Source organism: Dermacentor albipictus, chromosome 8, assembly GCF_038994185.2.
Source record: "Dermacentor albipictus isolate Rhodes 1998 colony chromosome 8, USDA_Dalb.pri_finalv2, whole genome shotgun sequence".
Taxonomy (NCBI): Eukaryota; Metazoa; Arthropoda; class Arachnida; order Ixodida; family Ixodidae; genus Dermacentor; species Dermacentor albipictus.
Window position 1 is genome coordinate 18,748,291 of NC_091828.1, and position 24,336 is coordinate 18,772,626.

Here is a 24,336-nt window from a genome sequence, read left to right on the forward strand (position 1 = left end):
ACTGGCTCGCCAGTAGATGTATCTAACATACCTCGTCCACTGAACCACTCATTCTGTTCAGTTTTTACTAACGAAACCACTCGCAATGTTCCCGGTCTCCCACCATTGCCCCATCCACCAATGAAAACCATCACCTTCAACCAGCACGGTATTGTCAATATAATCGATTCACTAAAATGTTCATCTTTCTGTGGTATCAATGGAATTAATTCCAAAGTTTTGAAGAATACTAAACATGTTTGCAGTCTTATTCTTTCCATCATTTTTCAGAAATCATTTGATACTGGTTCCGTTCCACATGACTGCCGAATTGGGAAGGTCATCCCAGTTTTCAAGAAAAGTGACCGTTCATCCCCAAGTAACTACCGACCCATTTCGTTAACTAGCGTATGCTCCAAGATCGTGGAATATGTAATTTACTCCAATGTCGCGACATTTCTAGTTTCTGTCAACTACTTTCATTACAACCAGCATGGATTCCAGAAAGGCCACTCGTGTGAAACCCAATTAGCTTTGTTCCTGCATGACATTGATTATAATCTTGACCGCAATATCCCAATCGATGCACTGTTCCTAGACTACGAGAAAGCATTTGACAAAGTACCCCATTCCCAGCTTTTACTCAAACTGTCTCTTTTAAACATTCATCCCCATTTCCTTAACTGGATTCGAAACTTCTTAACCAACCGCATGCAATTTATTTCCCCTAATGGCTTCTCGTCTTCTCACTTTCATGTTCTTTCAGGAGCACCGCAAGGCACAGTTCTTGGCCCTTGGCTCTTTCTAAGATACATTAGCGACCTGCCTTCCATAGTAACATCTATCCGCCTTTTCACTGATGACTGCATAATCTACAGCCCTATAACTAACACTGACAATTCTTCGGTCCTACAAAATGACCTGAATAACATATAGAAATGGTGCACTACTTGGCTAATGCCTCTGAATACAGCAAAGACTGCACTAATTTCTTTTCACCACCGCCGAAATTATACTCTGCCTAGTTATAAAATCAAGGATACCACCATTACTTGCACTAGCTCCACTAAATACTTTGGCGTTTACACCCCTAGTGATTTATCATGGTCTTACCATGTTAACCACATAATATATTCATCTAATCGAACAACTGGGTACCTTCGCCGTAACCTGCGCATGGCACCTTTTTCCTTAAAATTGCTAACTTACAAAACACTTGTGCGACCTAAACTTGAATACGCTAGCGCAGTCTTTGATGCACATCAGTCTAACCTTATTTCAGCTCTCGAATCAGTTCAAAATCGTGCCACACGTTTCATTCTTTCAAACTACTCACGATACTCCCTAGTATATCTGCTCTAAAGATTCACTTACAACTGCCTTATCTCGCTTACTGTCGCCGTATTTCACACCTCTGCCTTTATCACAAGTTTTTCCATTGTTCACCCCGAGACAGTCAGCTCATCCAACCAGTGCGACGAACACCACGCACAGGCCATCTGAGCAGCATCATTCTGCATTGTGCCCGCACTACTACGTTCCAGAAGTCATTTTTTGTGCACGCAGCTCGCGACTGGAATGACCTTCCCTGCAGCCAAGCTCTTATCCCTGATCCCGCTGATTTCAAGAACACCATCGAAGAAGCTATGCACTCTTCCTAATTCTACTAATACTACATTCCAGAAGACATTTTTTGTGCACGCAGCTCGCGACTGGAATGACCTTCCCTGCCGCCAAGCTATTATCCCTGATCCCACAGATTTCAAGAATGCCATCGAAGAAGCTGTGCACTCTTCCTAATTCTACTCAACAATCACTGTTATCTGCCATTCATGTGCCAACCCCTCATGTAAAGTCCCATCTGGGGACCCTTGAGATTCAAAAAAAAAATTTCATGTGTATGATCAAGAGCAACAAGTATGTTGAGCAAAGAGAAGGAGGAGGAGGTCATGTGGCTTCTGCTCGCAAATGATCGCTACGCAGGAACAGCATTCTCACAAACAGCAATGGAAGATTCATTTAAACCAATTCCTATAGCGCATAGAATCAGCTTACTTTTGCACTTTTCCTAAATAAGATTGCAGACGAGAATCAGATGCCTGCTAACTTGTCCTTAGCAGTAGAATGTCATACAGACTTCAGCAGGTCATACTACAGAAGGCATACTTGACCATTACTACAAACTCGCACAAGCAAGTTAAAGTAAGAGAAATGCTAAAAATGCTTACCTGAGGTAGAGATCGACTCATCCACAGTCTCTGTAGTCTGCACGCTCCTTGACACGCTCCCTGCTTTGAGGAAGCACCCCACAGACTTGTCAGCCAGAGACACGCTGCACTGCGTGCTAACCTTGACCTGACCGATGACATTGAAAGGGGCCTGGCATTCCACTACGGCAACAGTGATGCATTCACTAAGGCTCATTGCATTTGTGAGGCCTGCAAAAAATAATTGGAGAGATTGCAGTCCCATTACAGCATTGAGAACAAGTGGCGAATACAGCAATAAAAAGGATGCTGGGCAGAATAGTGTAGCCATGGAACTCAAAGTAATCACACCAGTTCAGTAGACCTAAAAAGCTACAAGAAACAATCCACAATCAATATCTGAAAGCGGGGCAAACTTTGTCTGCACAAAATTTACTACAGCAGAAACATCTCCTCAGGCTTAAGTTCATACATAAATATTAAAGCTATTGGTGTATTCTGACTAATGCAAACTAATTGCAAGATACCAAGGTAATTGTCATTATAAGCAGCCTATTTAATGTCCATTGCAGGACAAAGGCCTCTCTCCGCAATCTCCAATCACCCCTGTCTTGTGCCAACGGATACCACATTATGCTTGCAAATTTTCTACTTCATCACGTCACCTAATTTTCTGCCACCAGCTACCTGCACTTTTCATAATGTTCATCATGTAAAACATCACAAATATTGTCTTTTCCATTGGTACCCATTCAGTATCCCTAATAGACCACTGGTTACCTGCCCTACACAATACAGTACCTGCCCAAATTCTATTTATAACAATAGCATTTTTAGGGAACTTCATCCTGCTTGTGGTATGTATGTATGTATGTATGTACGTATGTATGTATGTATGTATGTATGTATGTATGTATGTATGTATGTATGTATGTATGTATGTATGTATGTATGTATGTATGTAAGTATGTATGTATGTATGTACGTATGTATGAACGTATGTTCACATCTAACCTTTTTCCCACCAGCTAAGGAGACTGGGTAGTCCATGGTCGAAAAATTTGGCAGAACCCATCTTACCATGACTGTCACAATGACCGTAATGCGTTTGGCATTGAATCAATATAGAGACACAATGTATTGCCAGCATCACAAGTAGTTATGTATCATCAACAAGACTACCACTGGAGGTCGCTGCCCGGAGCACCTTCCCTTTAAATAAGCACGCACCGACGCCCACCCTTCACTGGCAGCAGTGGCATTGCATGAGCCACATCTTTAAAAAGTTCATTGTTTACGCAGATACCCTGACCGGACACTTTTCACCCACCCCACTCTGTCTCAAGCGGCAATCTTCGTGGTGACAGATCGAAGTACTGCCCTCCCGGACGAATCATGGCCACGTGGTGAAGCTGCGACTGCGTGGATTCATCGTGGCCTGCTGACATCATCAACAAGACTACCACTGGAGGTCGCTGCCCGGAGCACCTTCCCTTTAAATAAGCACGCACCGACGCCCACCCTTCACTGGCAGCAGTGGCATTGCATGAGCCACATCTTTAAAAAGTTCATCGTTTACGCAGATACCCTGACCGGACACTTTTCACCCACCCCCCTCTGTCTCAAACGGCAATCTTCGTGGTGACAGATTGAAGTACTGCCCTCCCGGACGAATCATCGCCACGTGGTGAAGCTGCGACTGCGTGGATTCATCGTGGCCTGCTGACATCATCAACAAGACTGCCACTGGAGGTCGCTGCCCGGAGCACCTTCCCTTTAACTAAGCACGCACCGACGCCCACCCTTCACTGGCAGCAGTGGCATTGCATGAGCCACATCTTTAAAAAGTTCATCGTTTACGCAGGTATTCATACCAACTTTTATTTTTTTTTTCTTTCCTTTTTCCATACCACTGCCACTGCTGCCACCAACTTTGTTTTCCTCCTGCTTGTGTTCTAGTTTGTATTTTATTTTTATACCATGCCAACTAATGCTGAACTCTAAAAAAAAATCGAGGATCTAGAGGCTAAAATTAACAGTTTAGCGAAAGACACCTCTGATAAGGTGTTCGGCAGATTTTTGCTAAAGATGAAAGATTCCGGCATTGATGTTGCCGAGTTAAAGAAGGAAGTTGAATCCCTTCAATCAAGTGCTCAACACTTGAATCAACTTGTCGAGGACCTACGTGGCCAAAATACCTCATTGGTAAACGAGAATAAAGAATTAAAATCTCAAAACACTTCACTCACTCGCAAGGTAGAAGAACTTGAGCAATATTCACGCCTCAACAACGTTGAGATCAAGGGCGTTCCCTGTTGCCAAGGAGAGGACTGCCTCGCAATCATGGAAATGCTAGGGGAGAAGGCTGGATGTTCCATATCACCTCATGATCTCGACATTGTTCATCGCGTGCCCACACGGTCTACTGACAAAAAAAACATCATTGCTCGTTTCTGCTCTCGAACTAAAAAATCTGAATTCATCAGTAAAGCTCGTAAGGCCAAGCTTTGTGTCAGTGACCTAGGCTTCTCCAGTATTTCTAACGCACCTATCTTCGTAAACGATCATCTGACCCCATGTAACAAGGCCCTGTTTTCCAAAGCCCTAACACTGAAGAAAGAAAAGAAGTGGATGTTTCTTTGGACTGACAACTGTCAAATCAAGGCTAGAAAGACTACTAACAGCAGAGTTCTGCGCATCCGTGATCATTGCGACTTGACTAGAATAGACTAATACCATAGCAACCAGTGTTCATTGTCTCGCCGCTTATCATGGCCTCTTTCCCGGAACCTAATCAAGTTAACTCTTTCATAAGTGGATTTCATTCCGTCATTCATTTCAATGCTCGAAGCCTTCGCAAACACTTTGAGGAGATTGATCATTTCCTTTCTTCATCTTCTAGCTCATTCTCATTAATAGCCTTGACTGAAACTTGGTTGTCAGACGATGACAAAAATCTTTATTGCTTCCCTAACTACAATTCAGAATATAGTAACAGATTAACTAGCAGTCATGGCGGGGCAGCAATATATCTCTCTCCTGATCTTACTTATCGCAGACGACATGACCTACATTTACCTATCACTAATTGCGAATCTGTCTGGATTGAAATAGTTAATTGTTCTCCCTCTAATGATAACAGAGATTTCATATTTGGATGCATTTATCGTTCGCCTTCATCATCAGTCAACGACTTTTTTTATAATCTTGATGATACTTTACATACCCTTTCACTAGAAAATAAAAATGTAATTATAATGGGTGATATCAACATTAACCTACTCAATGACACATCACCAACAGTCATTTCTTACACCAGTCTACTACAAAGCTACGGATATGAATGCTTAATTGATGTTCCTACACAACAGGTTCCTAGTGGCACAGGAACGCTAATTGATCATGTCCTATCTAACTTAATAACTTCACCAGAGGCAAAAGTTCTTGATATGGACATAACAGATCACTACCCATTGCTTCTACGTTTTAAACATAACTCGAGTCCTTGCCCTCTTCCACACTTCAAATACGTTCTGGACAAAGAGAGCTTCATAACTGCCATTGCTAATATAGACTGGTCTGAAATAAAAACTTATAATGATCCTCAAAAAGCATTTTCTAAATTTCTTACTGTAATTATATCACTTATTCATAAATTCACTTGTAAAAGGAAATGTAAAAAAACCATTGCATTCTCTCACAATCGATGGATGTCTAAAAAGTTATGAGCAGCTTTGTGTAAACGCGATAACCTGTACAAAAAAACTAAAAACCAGCCTTTTAATACCAAATTAATTGCACGATATAAAAGGTTACGTAACTCTATAAACAACCAGTTAAAAGTGGCAAAACGATTATATCTTGAACAAAAAATCTTGCAAGCCGGCAATAACAGCAAATTGAAATGGAACATCGTCAACTCCTTTCTAAACAGAAATTCTAAACCAGAACAGCTATCAAAAATTATATACAATAACTCAGAGTATAACTCCCCTAACGAAATAGCCAACGCCTTCAGCTCCTACTTTTTTGATAATGACACACCCTCTCCTTCACAAGTCACTCAACTTAATCGTCTCCCTCACACATTTTTTTTCCCCACAACGCCAGAAGAAATATATAACGTTATATGTCACCTAAAACCCACCAGTGCTGGAATAGATGAAGTTCTACCTGCTACCATTAAAATGATTGCCCACCTAATTTCTGATATCATGTCTCATATTACTAATTCGATATTCAAGACTGGTGTGTTTCCTAACGAGCTTAAACGCGGTAAAGTCATTCCAGTTCTAAAAAAAGGTGACAGTACATTAATACATAACTACCGCCCTATTTGTATTTTACCCTTTTTCGGCAAAGTTCTGGAGAAATTAATCGCAATGCGTCTAACCAAATATCTCACTAAATTTAACATTCTCTCTTCATGCCAATTTGGCTTTCGTAATGGATACTCCACAGATTTGGCACTCATACATCTAACTGACCAATTAAAAAAAATAATTGACGATGGCCTATTTGCAGGCTCTGTTTTCATTGATCTAACAAAGGCATTCGACTGCTTAAACCACATTATCCTTTTTTCTAAACTTGAGGCTATCGGTGTTCGTGGTCCTGCGCTCTCATTATTAAAAAGTTACTTATCAAATAGGGTTCAAATAGTGTCTGTATCTAACGTCTACTCCAGAGAACAAACCACTAACATTGGCGTCCCTCAAGGATCCATCTTAGGACCACTACTGTTTTTGATTTATATCAATGACCTACCTAACTGTTTGTCCTCTACTAAGTGCATTCTGTATGCTGATGATACTACCATATTTTCCTCTGATAAACACATGTCACTTCTTATTAACAAGCTAAATACTGATCTACAAAATGTTTTAACTTGGTGTAATGCCAACCTATTATACATTAATGCCACTAAAACTAAATTTGTTGTATTTTCCTCACATCAACAACATTCGGCATTCTCCCCTTCTTTAACTTTCGGCTCACACTCCATCTTTCCCAGTCCATGCTCATCTTTTCTTGGGATTTCTCTTGACTGCAGCTTGAAATATAAAGATCACATTTCTCACATCAAAAAGAAAATAGCATACGGTATTCGCGTTCTAATTAAAACTCGTCCCTACTTTACACATAATACATTAATCTCGCTATACTACTCATTCATTCACTCTCACATTAACTACAGCATACTATGCTGGGGTAACACTTATAACACTCACTTGGCATCCCTCCAGGTAATCCAGAACCAATCCATAAGAATAATTACAAGCAGTTCACGCTTTGCTAATGGAAAATCCGTACTACATGAAAACAACATCCTAACCATTTCAGAACTGACCAAATATAATCTAGGAATTTTATTCTACAAATATATGACTAAGGAACTACCATCAATCTGCTTCTCACCTTGTGACCTAATAGCTCATAGTCACACTAGATTTGCACTCAATAATAATTTTCTTCTACCTAAAGTGCGAACTAACTATGGTAAACAGACTGCGGAATTTTCCGCAATACCGCTTTGGAACACTTTACCCCCTATCATCAAAAATGCAAAAAATTTATACCAATTTAAAAAAGAACTAAAATCATACATAATAAATACTTACTGAAACTCTCCTCGTTTTTTTTTTGTATTCCGTTTTTTTTATTGTCCTGCTGTTAACAAGTGTTCTTATTACTCATATGCTATAAACATGTTTCGATATTACTCTTAGTTCTCATCTATACTACTGTTGCTTTAAACTTTGTATAACATCATAAATGTCTTTAGCAGGAGGTCCCGATACAGTCTTTGACTTTGGGACCTCCTTATGTATATTACGCACATGCAATTATCTGTATTTTTACTAATAAATAAGTAAATTGCGAAATTGTGAAATGGGGTGTGTACTGTAGAAGACATCCCTTTTGCATCTCGATAATGATGATTTTTATTGGCATCCACTTTGAAATGGGGCAGGGACAAATAGTTGCTAGCCTGCTTGATTTAATCAAGTTTTCCAATGGTGCCACTGATGAACTGAGATTTGAAGCAATTTTTGGAACAGCAAAGTGCTAATTTTGTAACCGTTTGGAGCACTCAAACACAGTTACGAGCAATTTGGAGTAAATATAAGCCAACTGCTGGACACGCCCTAGGCTATTTCAAATACTTAAAATTGACAAGCGTTATTCCCAAAAGTATTTGCTTGCTGTAAAACAACGATGCTCTGCCCACAAATAAAAAATGTGACAGTTTTGCCCAAAAGGCACAGCATCGATTGTGGTAGCAGATTAGTGGACAGCTATACGAAGTAAAGATAGTAGGTTTGTCGGCTGTATAAACTTGTGAACTTAGGCACACTAGCTAATTTAACAAGCCTGGTATCGCGCACACAAGCTCAAGTATGCACAAGCATCAAGCACGCACAAGCACACTTGATGACCGCAGAAACTTGCAGTCAAAACACTGGAGTGAAGAAGCACGGGAGCAGCAGCGTGCAAATTGAATTTTGTGCTGCCACTCGCATCAACGCGAACTAAGCTGCGAAAACACAGCGCAGGGTGGACTTTGTCCCCGTAGCAGATGGCTTTCAAGATACAGTGGCAAGCTGGGCCACCTGAAGTAGTACCCCCTCCCACCCCCCTTTGGAGACTTGCGTGCAATGGAAGATGGCACACTTCCTCCCCACTTCCTTGAGATTGAACCATGTTTGCCAGCTCATCCTCACATGCTTTCACCAGCACATCATCATACGGCACATGGCGACGATTTTATCACCCTTGGACTTCTACGGAACATCACAGCAACAGCAGAAATGCACCTGGAGGGTCCATATAAATGTTATCACAAAAAAAAAGGCAAAACGTGAATATGAGTATCCCTTTGATGTAAATTAAGACAACAAGCCTGTCGCCGCAGTGTGCTATAATTAAATTTCAAATTGAGTGAAGCTGCTCAGATGCTGCGTTTTATATCTTATGAAATTTTATTGACAGCTGCCAGCCTAGCCATGTTTTCAGTGAGCCTAGAGCTAGCCTCAGTCAGAAAAACTTGGCCCGACTCAATGTCATGAAAGCTCTTCTGAGCCTGGCCAGCCTTGAGGGGCACCTGGTAACAATCAAGCATCGCTTTAGATGACACCAAGCAATTATTGTTGGTCCGCTTTTCCTCGTAAAGCTGAGGCCTCTGCTCAGCAACTGGCAGATTCACAACTGGCACTGACCGATTATTTGGGCCCCAAGATTTCACACAAGATCAATTATTAGGGCTACTCCAAGGCACTATCACTGGCCCAAAAATTTGTATAAGTACGACAAAAATTTCGGACACCCTAATGCAGGCCATTCAATAGTCTGGACTCTGGTTGCATGACTGCATGCTAATTTTACCGCAGAGTTGAGCAAAAATAGCAATAATTTGGCTTTGATAAATCACTGGCATGGCTGTAGCATGGCCATCGGCTATGCTGCCGACACCACCTGGAAAACGAAACTAGCGAAGCTAGTTAATCCAGCACTGACCGTGCCCAAAACATAGCACAAGTGAACCCCAGCAAGCCATTCGCGAGTCTCGCGATGTTGGTCCCACACATCCAGCGTTTGTTCATTCACATATTAAATAACGACACGGTCCCGCCACCTTCAAGTTACTTAAGCGGCACCGACTCCAGCCTGAATGTCTGTTCTGGCAAGGACTGTTGGTAAGAAAAACTGCTGTCATTCGGCTATGACAGCTTGGTCGACTTTTGTGCCACGATTGTGTAGCAATGCATTCTGCTTTATTCTATATGCCACCCTATATATCCCCTGTTCATGGCCGGCGGATGCCATTGATAACCCAGGCGGAGTGCCGCTCTTACCAGTGACAAAGCACAAAAATATGTGGCACCGGAAAGGCATCGTTACAACATCACCGTCCTGCTATGTTGCCAGGAGTTAAAAATTTGGCGCATGCATTGATTGTACTTTCGTCTACATGTGACGACAGCATGACAATGGTAGAGATTTGGACTCGCCAAATCGTAAGCAAGCGCATGTGCACGCAGCAACGTATTGAGAAACTTCGGCTTTATTTTTTGAAGATCCATTTTGGGGATACCAGACACGCTGACAGCCAACAGCGTTCTTGGCACCGTGCCAAAAATGCTGGCGCCTGTAGACGCCGTTGTGCCTGAAGCTGGCGATGCGAAATCAGGCAAAAGTGAACATATTCCTGAAAGTGTTCGTCACACAATACGGCACACATTTTTTAGTCACTTGTGGTATAAAGTCCCGTGTTTTCTGGCGAACTTGGATATTTCAGACTCCCAATTATTCGGATTTGTAAGCTGTCCCTGTTGGGCCCGAATTATCGGTTGGCTACGTATATAAGATGGAAAGTTCAAATTATCAGGCTGCTTTAGGCGTGCGCGCTACGCACATCTGCAGACCACTGCGGATATGCACATATTGCACAGTTGCTAATTTTGGCATACTTCAGCATAAAATTGTGTTCTTTAAACAGGATGCTGAAAGAAATCTCATTAGGCAAAATTTGGCGAACTTGGCACAGGAGTGAGGTCCCTGTACGCTACCTGACCTCAATCTTAACATTTGTATTTAAAACTTCTCTCACTATTTTATACCGTTATCTACGCCTGCAATGACTCTGGTTCTATCAATCTCTTCCCTGCTTTCTTTCCCTAATACCCTAATCGCCCCTTACTTATCTCAGATGCTGACCAGTTAATTTCACCTTCTTTGAATCGCAACAATTCTGGAAGTCCGAAATCAAGAAAGAGGCTGACAGATGAAATAGCACACTGTGGTATAAAGGTTATAAAGAGGGATAAGGTGCCTTAGAAAGGCTGGCCAACGTTTAGATAGGAGGACCTGTCTTCGTCAAAAGCGGCCTCGTCATCCTCGGCATGTTACTTTTAAAGGGTTAATACAGTGACGTATCAAGTGGCTGAGGAGTTCTATAGAGATTTATACAGTACCAGTGGCGCCCACGATGATAGTGGAAGAGAAAATAGTCTAGAGGAATTCGAAATCCCAAAGGTAACGCCGGAAGAAGTAAAGAAAGCCTTGGGAGATATGCAAAGGGAGAAGGCAGCTGGGGAGGATCAGGTAACAGCAGATTTGATGAAGGATGGTGGATGGATTGTTCTAGAGAAACTGGCCACCCTGTATACGCAATGCCTCATGACCTCGAGCGTACCGGAATCTTGGAAGAACGCTAACATAATCCTAATCCATAAGAAAGGGGATGCCAAAGACTTGAAAAATTATAGACCGATCAGCTTACTGTCTGTTGCCTACAAACTATTTACTAAGGTAATTGCAAACAGAATCAGGAACACCTTAGACTTCTGCCAAGCAAAGGACCAGGCAGGATTCCGTAAAGGCTACTCAACAATAGATCATATTCAAACTATCAATCAGGTGATAGAGAAATGTGCAGAATATAACCAACCCTTATATATAGCTTTCATTGATTACGAGAAAGCGTTCGATTCTGACGAAACCTCAGCAGTCATGGAGGCATTACGGAATCAGGGTGTAGACGAGCCGTATGTAAAAATACTGAAAGATATCTTCTGCAGCGGCTCCACAGCCACCGTAGTCCTCCATAAAGAAAGCAACAAAATCCCAATAAAGAAAGGCGTCAGGCAGGGAGATACGATCTCTCCAATGCTATTCACAGCGTGTTTACAGGAGGTATTCAGAGACCTGGATTGGGAAGAATTGGGGATAGAAATTGATGGAGAATACCTTAGTAACTTGCGATTCGCTGATGATATTGCCTTGCTTAGTAACTCAGGGGACCAATTGCAATACATGCTCACTGACCTGGAGAGGCAAAGCAGGAGAGTGGGTCTAAAAATTAGGCTGCAGAAAACTAAAGTAATGTTTAACAGTCTCGGAAGAGAACAGCAATTTACAATAGGTAGCGAGGCACTAGAAGTGGTAAGGGAATACGTCTACTTAGGACAGGTAGTGACGGCGGATCCGGAAAATAATCAGAAGAATAAGAATGGGCTGGGGTGCGTTTAGCAGGCATTCTCAGATCATGAACAGCAGGTTGCCATTATCCCTCAAGAGAAAAGTGTATAATAGCTGTGTCTTACCAGTACTTACCTACGGGGCAGAAACCTGGAGGCTTACGAAAAGGGTTCTGCTCAAATTGAGGACGACGCAACGAGCTATGGAAAGAAGAATGATAGGTGTAACGTTAAGGGATAAGAAAAGAGCAGATTGGGTGAGGGAACAAACGCAAGTTAATGACATCTTAGTTGAAATCAAGAAAAAGAAATGGGCATGGGCAGGAAATGTAATGAAGAGGGAAGATAACCGATGGTCATTAAGGGTTACGGACTGGATCCCAAGGGAAGGGAAGCGTAACAGGGGGCGGCAGAAAGTTAGGTGGGCGGATGAGATTAAGAAGTTTGCAGGGACGGCATGGCCACAATTAGTACATGACCGGGGTTGTTGGAGAAGTATAAGAGTGGCCTTTGCCCTGCAGTGGGCGTAACCAGGCTGATGATGACAGTGACGTCACGTGCGGTTGTTGTCGGTGGAGGCTGGTTGTAAAGACAGAGACTTCAAAGAGAATGAGCGCTGTTGCCTGACGTCTATGAGCGTGGTTCATAAGACAAGGGGACAAGAGCGGGAGAGTGGGAAGGCAGGGAGAAAAGAAAGAAAAGGGGAGAGAGAGGAAAAAGACACCAAGAGGAAAAAAGGAATAAGAAAAGAAAAAGAAGGGCATGGGAGGACGTTGTGGAAGCGCAAGGTTAGGGAGCACTCAGGGGCGTCGTTGGCAGCATGTTTTTGTGGCTTTGGAAGAGCTGGTGAGTGCATGAGTAACAAAAAAAAAGACATCATTGAAAGGATGACTTTAGTAGCGTAACAGCATTGCGTCGAGTCATCTTGAAGGAGTTAAGATGGCGACAAGGAGTCTGTGGCGAAATGCATGGGGTAACTGGAAAGCAGCGGCATGGTCTTTCAAGGGACATTAGCTCCAGTAGCTCGTGTGTGGAAGACCTAAGGGGTCACACTGGGTTAATATTTTGGCATTCTATTACAATGTGCCAAGCCGTTTTTCAGGATTTTTTTAGCTGCACAGACATGCCTCATCCTGTGGCACATATTGTATTGATTCGAATCTAGGCCGATAGTTTTTTTCAAATATAATCATATTCCCAACCCTAAGATCGGCTGATTCGAAGATTAAAAAAAAAAAAATACGCGCCAGTTTTTCATTGAAACTGCTAAAAATGGTGCATAGCTAGCGTCATCTAAAAAGTCAGTATTGCAGCCGCTACTCGCCGTGCCAGTAGCCAACCGTACACAAGCGAGGTTGCCATTTTGACCTGTGTTGTGTCGGCCATATCGGCGTGCAGCGTGGTGTTATCGTGATGGAACCAAGCAGGAGATGCCACTACAGTACCGCTTTCAAGCGAAAAGTTGTGATAGCCACAGAGGCGTCGTCGAACCTTCAAGCTGGACAAGACTTTGGCGTCGACGAGAAAAACGTCCGTCGTTGGAGTGGACAACAACAGCAGCTTTTTGCATGCACTGCAATGAGGATGGCATTTAGCGGAACAAAGAAAGGCCATCACCACGAAGTGGAGACAGTTTTGGCCGACTTTGTTCGGACGCAGAGAGCAGCTGCCCTTCCAGTTACAAGAAAAGTGCTCCAAGCGAAAGCTAGGGAACTTTCAAGGGAGCGAAGCCTAACGCCAAAGGATTTCAAAGCCAGCCAAGGCTGGCTTCAGAAATTCATAAAGCGCTTCGGCTTCAGCCTCCGACGTCGCACATCAATCACCCAGAAGCTGCCAAGTGATTTCGATGAAAAGCTGATAGCTTTTCACAGCTACATGCTGCGAAAGAGAGAAGCAGCAGGCTACAACCTTGGGCAAATCGGCAATGCCGACCAGGGGCGCGATCAGAGATATTTTGTTCGATATGCGTTCTGTTCAGTTGCTGCAACGTCACAAAGTTGCAGTATGCAAAATTTGTGACAGCGGGGCTGAGAGAGCAGTCAATCAGGAAGCGGTGACCTCCCCGGAAGTTTACTTCCATCGTTTGTCGCCTGCTTGCAAACAGTATACTACAAAACCAAATGTTACTCACCTTCCAAATGAATTAAATCTTTATCTAAAAAAATGATTTTTTTTCTTTTCAAGCTCAAACACGTTTGCGAATAGTAGTACGTGTGACTACTGCAATTTATAACTATTAGGTTCCTTGCATCGTCCCTAGGGGTGTCGCGCACAGCAATATCCAGTATCCAATATCCAAGAAAAAAGAAAAAAAATGACGGGAAGAGTGGCGCACTTTTCAAGAGGCAGCGACAACTTTCCAGTGGCTCGCTGGCACCGATGATGCTGTCGATTTCTCTGTACAACCAACGAATTATTTGTTTCGAGAAACAAAAACGACTCCAGAATTCACTTTCTGCCATTTCTTCAAACGCGTTTCGCACCGCCACCCGCTCTCCTCCTTCCTCTAGAAACGCCAGCGCAACAACCTAAGTTCCCAATGGAAGCGTCATTTTCTCGAATTAAACTATGGATTGGATTCAAACGTGCCATTCCGCAGCCGAAAAGGCCGCCTGTTGGATCCAATCCAATCCACCAGACATGCCATGCGAAGCCGTATGATCACTCCAAACTTTCCAGCTCCCGTCGGGTTCGGCGCCCAGCAGACTAAATGCTCGGTGGGAGGATGATTGACAGGAGCGTGTCGTCATTTTGACGTCACCAAAAACGTGGCCGCGCCCCGCGGCTGGCGACGTTGGCGCGGAGTAGGCCAATCGCGCGCGCTGGTAACCGAACGAATGCGCCGAACAACCATCTCCGATCGCACCCCAGACGGCTGTGTATTTTGATATGCCAGTGGCGTACACCGTGAATGAAAAGGGTTCCAAAGAGATGAAGGTGTGCTCTGCGGGCTACGAGAAGCAGTGCACAACTGTGATGCTGTGATGCACAGCTGATGGACATAAACTCCCTCCTTATATGATATTTAAAAGGAAGACACTGCCTGCTCGAGAAACTTTCCCAAAACATGTCATTGTGCGGGCAAACGAGAACGGGTGGATGACGGGAGCGATGGTGGAAGAGTGGGTTAAGATTGCGTGGCGACAGCGTCCAGGAGCCCTTTTGACAAAGAACTCGCTCCTTGTCCTCAACTCTTACCGCGAGCACTTGACCGACAACGTGAAGGCTGCACTCGCCTAGGCGAACACGGACCTCGCTGTCATACAGGGCCAGTTGCAGCCACTTGATGTCTGCATCAACAAACCTTTAAAAGATCGTCTGTGGAAATATTACACGGACTGGTTGACTGACGAAGACCACATGCTAACGGCAACGGGCCGCATTAAACGTGCATCGCTATCGCAGCTGGTGGGACATCCCAGGTACTTTAATCATGCGCGCCTTTAATAAGTGCAGCATATCTAATGTGCTTGACGGTACCGAAGATAGTGCACTGTTTGAAGGTGACAGTGACAAGGAACATAGCAACGAGTCTAGCAGTGATGACGACGTTGAATGAATAAATGCTGTTTTCATTTTGTGAACGCTGTCCTCACTTTTTTTGTTCAGCCTACATTCGAGGTAATATAATTTTTTTTTTTGGCTTCGGACTTTAGGGGGTTGGCTTAGAATCGGGGTCGGCCTAGATTCGAGTAAATACGGTATTTGCTCCGATATGTTTTGGTCCTCAGGCAGCCAGCTCTGGCCTCAAATAGAAAGGCACTCCCTTTCGCATCATCATACATACTTTCTGTCCAGATTTCTTTCTTGTTGTGTTTGTAAATATCTAAAAACTCTTAAGAATCTCTTAAGTTTCCCTAAGAACACTTCGCACCATCTGGCACCGCTGCCATGAAGCTTGTGCGTGGCCTCCAAAATGCATGGCGTGCCATTGCCCACAAATGCAGAGAAACACGTCATGTGGCAACCGGCATCCTCTCTCGCGCTTCTTTCTGGACACGCCATGCCATCTAGTGGCGCTGCCAAGAAGTCTGTGCAGGGCCTCGAGATGTGTTTTGTTGTTTTCCTATTGCGTGATGTTTTGAGAGGGCGACGGGAAACCGAAACAAAATCAAGCTGGTGGTCGACGCCGGATGCCGCTGAAGCGTAGTGCTTACATCGCGCTGCCTGCAGCAGAAAATGGCGGCACATTTGGATTATCACCTACTCAGAGCATGTGTTATGCTACCAATGCCACGCGCTGTAAAACAATACCCGCGCTGTAAAACAGATAGGTGAAGATGCTTATCACAGTAGATTTAATGGTGATAGCTGTGAATGCAGCGTGCGATGACCCAGGCGGAATTCTGATCAATAGCCCAAATCTGTAAGGAAGCCCTGCCACTTGTCTAGCATGATTATGTTACGGTGTCAAAGATCCCTCAATCCCCCATTACTCAAGTGCACCTTTATTGGAGCAGCACAAGTATTAAATGTAAGCAGAAGCTAGCACTTCTGCTGGCTTTTTCTACCACACTCCTAGCATCTTGTAATGGTGCAGAATAAAGAATTAATTGAAGCAAGACGCAAATGGACATATGAGCGCTAGTGGGCCCTCAAGCCCTGTTGTGTACAAAGCAAAAGGTGCACATATACACCACAGTTGCATGCAGCCACGCTGCTGTGTAGCGTAGGTACCGTGGCTGCCGCAATGAATTGAATTGTGGGGTTTTATGTGCTAAATCCACTATTTGGTTATGATACATGCTGTAGTGGGGGTCTCCGGATTAATTCTAACCACCAGGGGATCTTTAATGTGCCCCCATGCACAGGACAAGAGGGTTTTGCATTTTGCCCACATCAAAATGCAGCGATCACTGTCGAGATTTGATATCACGACCTCGTGCTTAGCAGCACAACACCACAGCCACTAAGCCACCGCGGCGGGTGGGGTGCCGCGATGAGTCTGCTGTCTGTGCGCACTGTGGCTCCCTGAGGACAACCACATTTGGCACATCGCAGGCCCCAATATCGGAAATAGTTGTGTTTAAGTCAACATACAAAATCAAATTTGAACTGCATGTCACAATGATGTTCACTAGGCGGAGAGCTGAGGGCACGCCCCCGCTCCGCCGTAGCCTTGATTTATTTGTAGAGTTTATTGGCGCAAGGGCCCGATGCGGCCAAAGAGCGCCAAGTCGATGATCCGTGCTTCTTAATGATATATAACTGTTAATTACAGGGAATATATGAAACACAGCTGTATAAAGGCCTAAAGATATTCGCTCCGCCGTAGCCTTTGCAGTGCAAGTCGCTGAAGAAGGAATTGAAGCACCGCTAACATGATGTTGGCTTGCCGATAACTCCATGTCTGCCGAACACAATGAAGTACTTTTTGGAGCAATGTATTTATGAAACAGTCTAATTTACCTTCAAATGCGTTTCTACACTTTGATAAAAAGTGGTTCAGGGCCCCTTCAACACCATTGTGGCAACTTATACCATTTAAATGGCAAGTATCAATAGCCTGAATCTGTAAGGAAGCCCTGCCACTTATCTAGCATGATTATGTTACGGTGTCATACATCCCTCAAACCCCATTACTCAGATGCACCTTTATTGGAGCAGCACAAGTATTAAATGTCAGCAGAAGCTAGCACTTCTGCTGGCTTTTTCTACCACACTCCTAGCACTTTGGAACGGTGCAGAATAAAGAATTGATTGATTGGAGCAAGAGAGCACCCTTAGCAAACGGACATACATACGTACCAGATTCTGGACATAGCAAATGAGCAGCAATCAGTACTTGGGGCTGTTGTCAACAAGGCAGAGACAGGCTAGATCCTGGTGTGCACAACAAATTTAAGGTTCAGGCCGAAGAAACCAGCAGAAGCTGTAAAGACAGCAGGAGAACAGTGATACAAGTTAGACAATTGTCTGTACACATAGCCAGCGAAATGGGCCGAGGGCACTTCACAATGTCCCTGCCACAACTGGAAACATGCTCGTTATGCAACAGGGCAAGGAAAAAAAAAAGTATGTTAGCTATGAACAGCACGAGTGTATAGAACTGGTCTAGGTAGATCGTAATTTCTATTCTAAGAACGTCGTAGACAAATAACTAAGGCGCACAGTGCCTCTGTCGTCTGCCTTCTTGCTGTTTTTAGAATGTCGATTACAGAAGCAGAGTTACACACATGATTTACGAACGAAAGCGGCGGACGTGTACATACATACTGATGGGCTGATTAGTGCACTCATATATGTTTACCTTTGAAAGTGCCCGTAAGTGACAGCAGAAGTCCCGTGGAGTTGTTTACCTACTCGCTTACAACGTGCACATAGCATGGCACAACTCCACAGCTCGCACACATGAGTGGCTAAGCCGCTATCGCACTGCCACAAATGGAAGGTGCTCACAAGCAGCGAGGAAGGGAATTAAATGCAGCCATGTATGTGACCACTGCTGAGCGCAACAGTACAACCAGCCCATACCACTGCATAGGTAAATAATAGTCTATATAATCATGAGTAATAACGGTGGAGAAAAAAAGACCAAAGAAACAGCATTTGCGGCACCAACAGTCGAGTGCATGGATGAGTTGGCGCGTGGGAGTTGCCACCTCTTTTACATCGCGACCAGAGACATGGCAGCACAACTGTGCCTCTCTGTTGTTTAAAAAGAACTAAGGGCAGCGCGTAGGAACTGCAGCAGTGCCCATCGAAGGCACGAATAGACTATTCTGCGATCTCTGCGAGACTGCGGCAAGTTTCGCGCTCGCTGGAATTTCGAGGTCACTTTATACCGCAAGAAACGGCGGTTGTTCCTACAAGTGTCAACAAAAGAACGGGTACAAAACTCGTAGAAGCACTCAAATCAGCTTATTATTGCGGTAAAATGGACAAGTGCTCACCTACCGCAATGTCATATGACAATATTCGCACTCTTTGAAACGACCGGCACATCAAAATTGGATTTTACCGCTCTTTCTGCGCATGCGTGAGGAGCTGAGGTTGCGAGAGGACAAATGTGGGGACTTGCGGTTCTCGAAATTTGTCTTCGTCTAGGTACTAGGTACTGTGGAGGCATTAGCGGCGAGAATTAGGAGTGGCGCCCTCTCGCGAGTGACGTCACGGCCAGGATGCCGCTCGCTCCGGCTCGCTCGGCTGCCGCGCGCGCTCGTTCCCTTCGTGTATGCTTGGGGTATGGGTGGCTCGAGCCGTACGTATTGAAGAATACGTTGGCTTCTTTCAGCTGCCATGCCTTAACCACAGTTTCTTCTTCAAAAGCGTGTGAGTCGAGAAACTTTGCGGCTTGGATATCGCAAGCTAAGTAGCGTTAAAGGGGTCTACTAGGTTTTGCAATGCATATATGCGCCGTGTCTATCGGTAAATTTTGACTAAAAAAGGAATATCTGCAAATTCAACGCGCGAAGTTGTGTATGGTGCTTCGCTAAACACTTAACATTCCTTTAGTATTTAGCTATGAGAGGCATTGCACTTTACGTGGAAGAAAAATTTGGTAATTGGCGTCAACATGTTATCCGATGTTAGAAAGACACTGCCCATGCGAAGCTGTCATCATGATTTCTATTACTCTGGTGTGTTGTTCTATTCAAATATGGCCATTCATTAATGCGTAAAAAATAGTTAGGCGCGCATTTCTTATGAAAAAATTTGCTGCTACTTTCATCCCCCTCTGAAACAGGCCTCCAAAAAACGAATTGCTCATGGCTGCTAACACGACGGCGCGTCATGTAGAGTATTTACATAGTTAATTCACAAACACCATTGTAGCAATTACCTGAGAGAAAGGTTTCGTTGTTAAGATCGAGAGCCACTCAATTGAAAGTGATGAAATGTTTCATAGTGGCCCTCAGTAGCCTTTATCGACAATATGGCACACCCCTGATCACGTAACGGTAGCAATCGACTGTCCGTATGGCGAGGCACGCTATGTTCGCGAAACGCATCAGTTCACTACAACTTCGAATTAAAACCATAAAGCATTTTTTACAGCGCCAGCTGGAATGGATAGAGTATACTCGAGCTACTACACCGCAGCTTAGATTGCCTACAAAAGGAAAATCCAAGCACCTTCTGTCTCACGATGTCTCGATCCAGCGTTATTAAATTATACAAACGGATAACTATTCGCTTCGTCGGTACATAAAAGAGAACCTTGCAGGCTAAATTAAGTTTGCTTCAATCCAATCGCAAACATTCATAAAGAAAGCACCACAAGCCTTGCATATACTTTCACTTGATTTCTGACCGTCCACCGGGGGAATTTCGATATCTTCAATATGTCCCATACTACTAGTCATTGACGCTTCGACTTCTTTCTGGCTGCAGCTATGTGGTCCAGTAGGCATACTTCACTAAATAAATTGGAGTGAGTTTGATTTGATTTATTAATTTCTGTTTACACACACACATGTACATAGGAGTGGTAAATGGAGGTGGATGAGGGAAAATTAAGCCGCACAGACGCGGCTTGAGGTAACCTCACCCCCTTAGGTATACAATATGGCTGCATAGGGTAACACATCAAGCGCCAAATAAATTACATTTATATAGTGGCCATAAAACATTGCAGTTATACAATATATTAAAGAACAGTGAAATATTTCCACAATAACAATGCAAAACACACTGCGGCATTGAAATAAATAAATTATATACACTTGGTAACATAGACAAAAAAAGAGGAACATAACATACATTATTAGTCATTAACAAACGCGCTCTAAAGAGGTGAGTTGATCGTGTAGCACGGAAAAGGGAATATATATTGGTACATTCCTATTTGTACTCTGTAAATAGCTGTAAGCCTTCATTACCTTAACTTCAAATTTCGCCGCTTAAAAAAAATAAACACGTGAAGAACCGCCTAATTTTGACAAGCAGTTGAAGAAGCAAGTGAGGCGTGTAGAATCTAAGCTCCAGTATTAGTTAAGTCCCCGTGCTACTGCCGAGCGTTTCTGTGAGGAAATGCAAAAATTCGATATTATACCATGAACCACTCGTCGTGAGCAAACCTGTTTTAGCGGAATAAAAATCAACGTAACTGCTATAGAAGTCATATATAGCCAGCTTTGTGACATACTTGTTGCACCGCGGCAGGTATGGTATCATAACTGGATTCATATAGGCTATGCTTTTGCGATTGTCTATCCGCGTATGAAAAACCCGCAATGGGCTGGTCTGCGTCGCTTCGGCTGGCACTGTAGCGTTGCCTTCGAGAGCTGCATTGTTGTCTAAGAAATTAGCTCTTTGAATAAATGTTCGCAAAGGAAGACGTCGTAAAAATATATTTGAGACGACCACCATAAGTATACAAGCAGAGAGAACGAGGGCGAACAAACGAAAACACCGCAGAAAGCGCCCGGACAACGCCCGAACTGTAGCAGACGACAGGCGCGAGTCCGTGCCCTGACGTCACGCGAGCGGCGCTCGCAGCGCCGCTCGCGTTCGTTCTCGGGGCTAATAGAGAAAGGTGGAGGTGTGAACCATTCATCCCTGGCGATCTGGCGTCACAGTATCGGCCGAAGCTTCGTTAAGGTGTTTGTGGCTTCGCTGGCGCCGCGAAGAAACCCTGTCCGAGGTGCGTTTTGTCGCGACGGTAGGTTGTTAAATTCAAGTGGATACGTTTGGTAGTGAGATATCTTCTCGGATGACTTTAATACCAAAGCATTATCCTGCCGATGTATCGTCCATGAGTGTCGTTGAGCGTACCGCAGACTTCAGATTCGCGCGGGAACGGAAAATACTTTGTATGTGAAAGTAAGAAAACTGAACCTCGTTAAGCACTTTAATAGTTCTAGATAATTCTGACAGCTGTGCAGCCACACTGGCAAAACATTAAGCCGCGCTGATCGACGCTTCGATGAATTGAAGCACATTTCGTGCCCTAGGTAGCTGTTTGCATACACTTGCTGTCAATGGTTGCAATAGGCGAAGACGTTAGTGTACGACCCGTTCTAGCACAAATCTGATCACCACTAGTGAAATGTCACAAGACGAATTGGTCATTCAAATGATTAGACGTGACATAAGAACAAGACAACTGCTTGTGCTCCGTCGTACGTGCGGCGTCGTACAAGCACAGCATGCATAGCTAATACAGCTGTAAGTTCAGTGAGATTAACAAAGCTAGTTCATATCACTGCCTATATTCAGCTTTCGACCATCACGTGTTCAAGAAATCAGCAGCGTTGACGCTGCTTTGTGATGAATATGCACAGACAGCAAGTGTGACGCGTAGTGCGCCCTTTAAGTGCGTGCCGATGGACGCGCCACTGGTGGCGGCCTTGCGCAGAACACACGGGAGAGGAGCCAGCCGCGCGCCGTAGTTTGTTGTGTCGGTGATAGTGTTTGTCTTATTCACGTTTTCAGAGCAAAATAGGCAACGCCCTTCGCATGTGTGAGGTGACCAATGCTTGAAGGAATGTCCGAGAAGAATTGTTACAGGGTGCGGAGCTCAAATTCCGGAGAAAAAGTACCGGCCATACGGTTATAATCGTTCCCCGCAAAGCCTGATCAGCGGGAGCAAGAATAGCAATGAATCGTCGCTTAGGCAGGAAATTTCTTGTTCTCATCCTTTCCTTTGTCGCGTCGGTGTAAGCGACAAAGTTCGTCTGCAGTGCAGCGTGCGGTTTAAAGGCATTTCGCTAAACTTCGGAAGGCCGTTTGACGCCTGTATTGTTTTCCGCTTCTTTACCGCGTTGCGTTAGCTATGCAGCACGACTGCATGAGCGCATTGTGTTGTATTTTATAGCTACTGAAGTTTACAAGAAGTGAAACTGTTGGTTTCATGTGGCCCGGTAAACCCTCGCACCAGCTGTAACGCACTTCATGTTTTTACATCTATTTTAGGCGTGGCTTCGCTAGTTGCTTCATTGAATCAATTCTTGTTGATTATTTTGAGCTGCGAGGTTTTCACCCTGCTTCGTTTGTAAAGGGTATAAATTACGCTGTGTCTTATCAAAATGATACGTAAAAGCAAGTGCTTCTTTAATAGCTTTATTCTTTTCGCCAGAGGGCACATAAGATATTAATGGCTTTTGAGATATATGTTTAGAAAATAGGTAGGTCAGGGTGAGAATTGCTAATAGTTGCTGCATATGGTATTTTTGTTCCATTTTTCGCTAAAAAGTCGCTTCAGGTTTTGGAAGTCCTCACACCTCGATGCCGTCTGAGCAGACTTAACACGCCGAGTGATTTGTTTGTTTCACAACGTAGTCTCTTCTTGCATGAGAATTTTTCACTCAACTGAATTCTTTCTTACTATGCTTACGTCGCAAAGGAATAGACCCGGCCTTGCCACCAGCTAGCGCTCATCTACTTTGACTAGCGCTGCTCTTCCTTTAAATATATCGTGTGACACCTCTCTCTGGTAAGATTTAAAAAAAGTACTGAAAAGTTAGTCAGACTTTAACTTTGTACGTATCCAAGCAGCTCCCTTGGGCAATTTAAAATTGCAAAAACTGCAGCGGGAACGGCAGTTCATCGGCGTATGCAGTATAATTGCATCGGCGGTACAGCGCTAACACGTACGCGCGCTTTTAATCCACGCGTTTGGTGACTTCGTTGACTAGTGTACGCGTTTCCATCGATAAATTCGCAATTACTCTTGTTGAGGCGACTTGGACTGCACTTTTTCGGTGATGTCACATCTCTTCATCGGCAGAAAAATCACAATGCCATATGCAGACATCGCACCATGCGGATTTGTTTGATATAAGTCTGCACTAACGACGGGTGCTTATAATTGAGGTACAGAAGCAGCATTACGGCAAGGGTAGAAAAAAAAAACGATCGAGACATCGCATTACTCAACAAAATTTATTGGCTATAGCTAACATGAGCGGGACGCACCTCTGCGGGACGCACCTGGCACGTATGTGGACCATGTTGTCCCGAACACCGGTAACATCGTGATCATACCCACTCCCACAGAGGTCAGCGTCTTCCTTACAGCTGCCACCGCAGAAAAAGCAGTCTGGCACCCGAACAAAGAGAAATCGCAGCCGCGAACTTCAGCCATCCTTGCTGCAAATGGTTGTCTGCTGCTGTTCCCGCGCGTACTGTTGGAAGCGCCCGCTAGGTGGCTCTCAGTGGCGCCTATAGATAGAGTCACTGGAAAAACTCTACCTATGGGGAACCAGCGCTGGAGTTGGATGGATGGA

At 44.1% G+C, this 24,336-nt stretch overlaps 1 long non-coding RNA gene across 4 annotated transcripts; it reads right to left on the reverse strand.

The window, feature by feature from the left end:
- Positions 1-2,392: 2,392 nt before the first annotated feature.
- On the reverse strand, positions 2,393-19,510 carry LOC135919592 (uncharacterized). 4 transcript variants are annotated; one of them, XR_011507848.1, is made up of 4 exons: positions 19,064-19,510; positions 17,915-18,038; positions 7,140-7,239; positions 2,393-2,417 (listed from the first exon to the last, which is right to left on the reverse strand). It is a non-coding gene; the product is annotated as an uncharacterized lncRNA (long non-coding RNA). The 4 variants fall into 4 exon arrangements; XR_011507847.1 differs by lacking the exon at positions 19,064-19,510 and adding an exon at positions 18,417-19,053; XR_010570011.2 differs by lacking the exon at positions 7,140-7,239 and having other exon boundaries at positions 19,064-19,461.
- Positions 19,511-24,336: the final 4,826 nt, after the last annotated feature.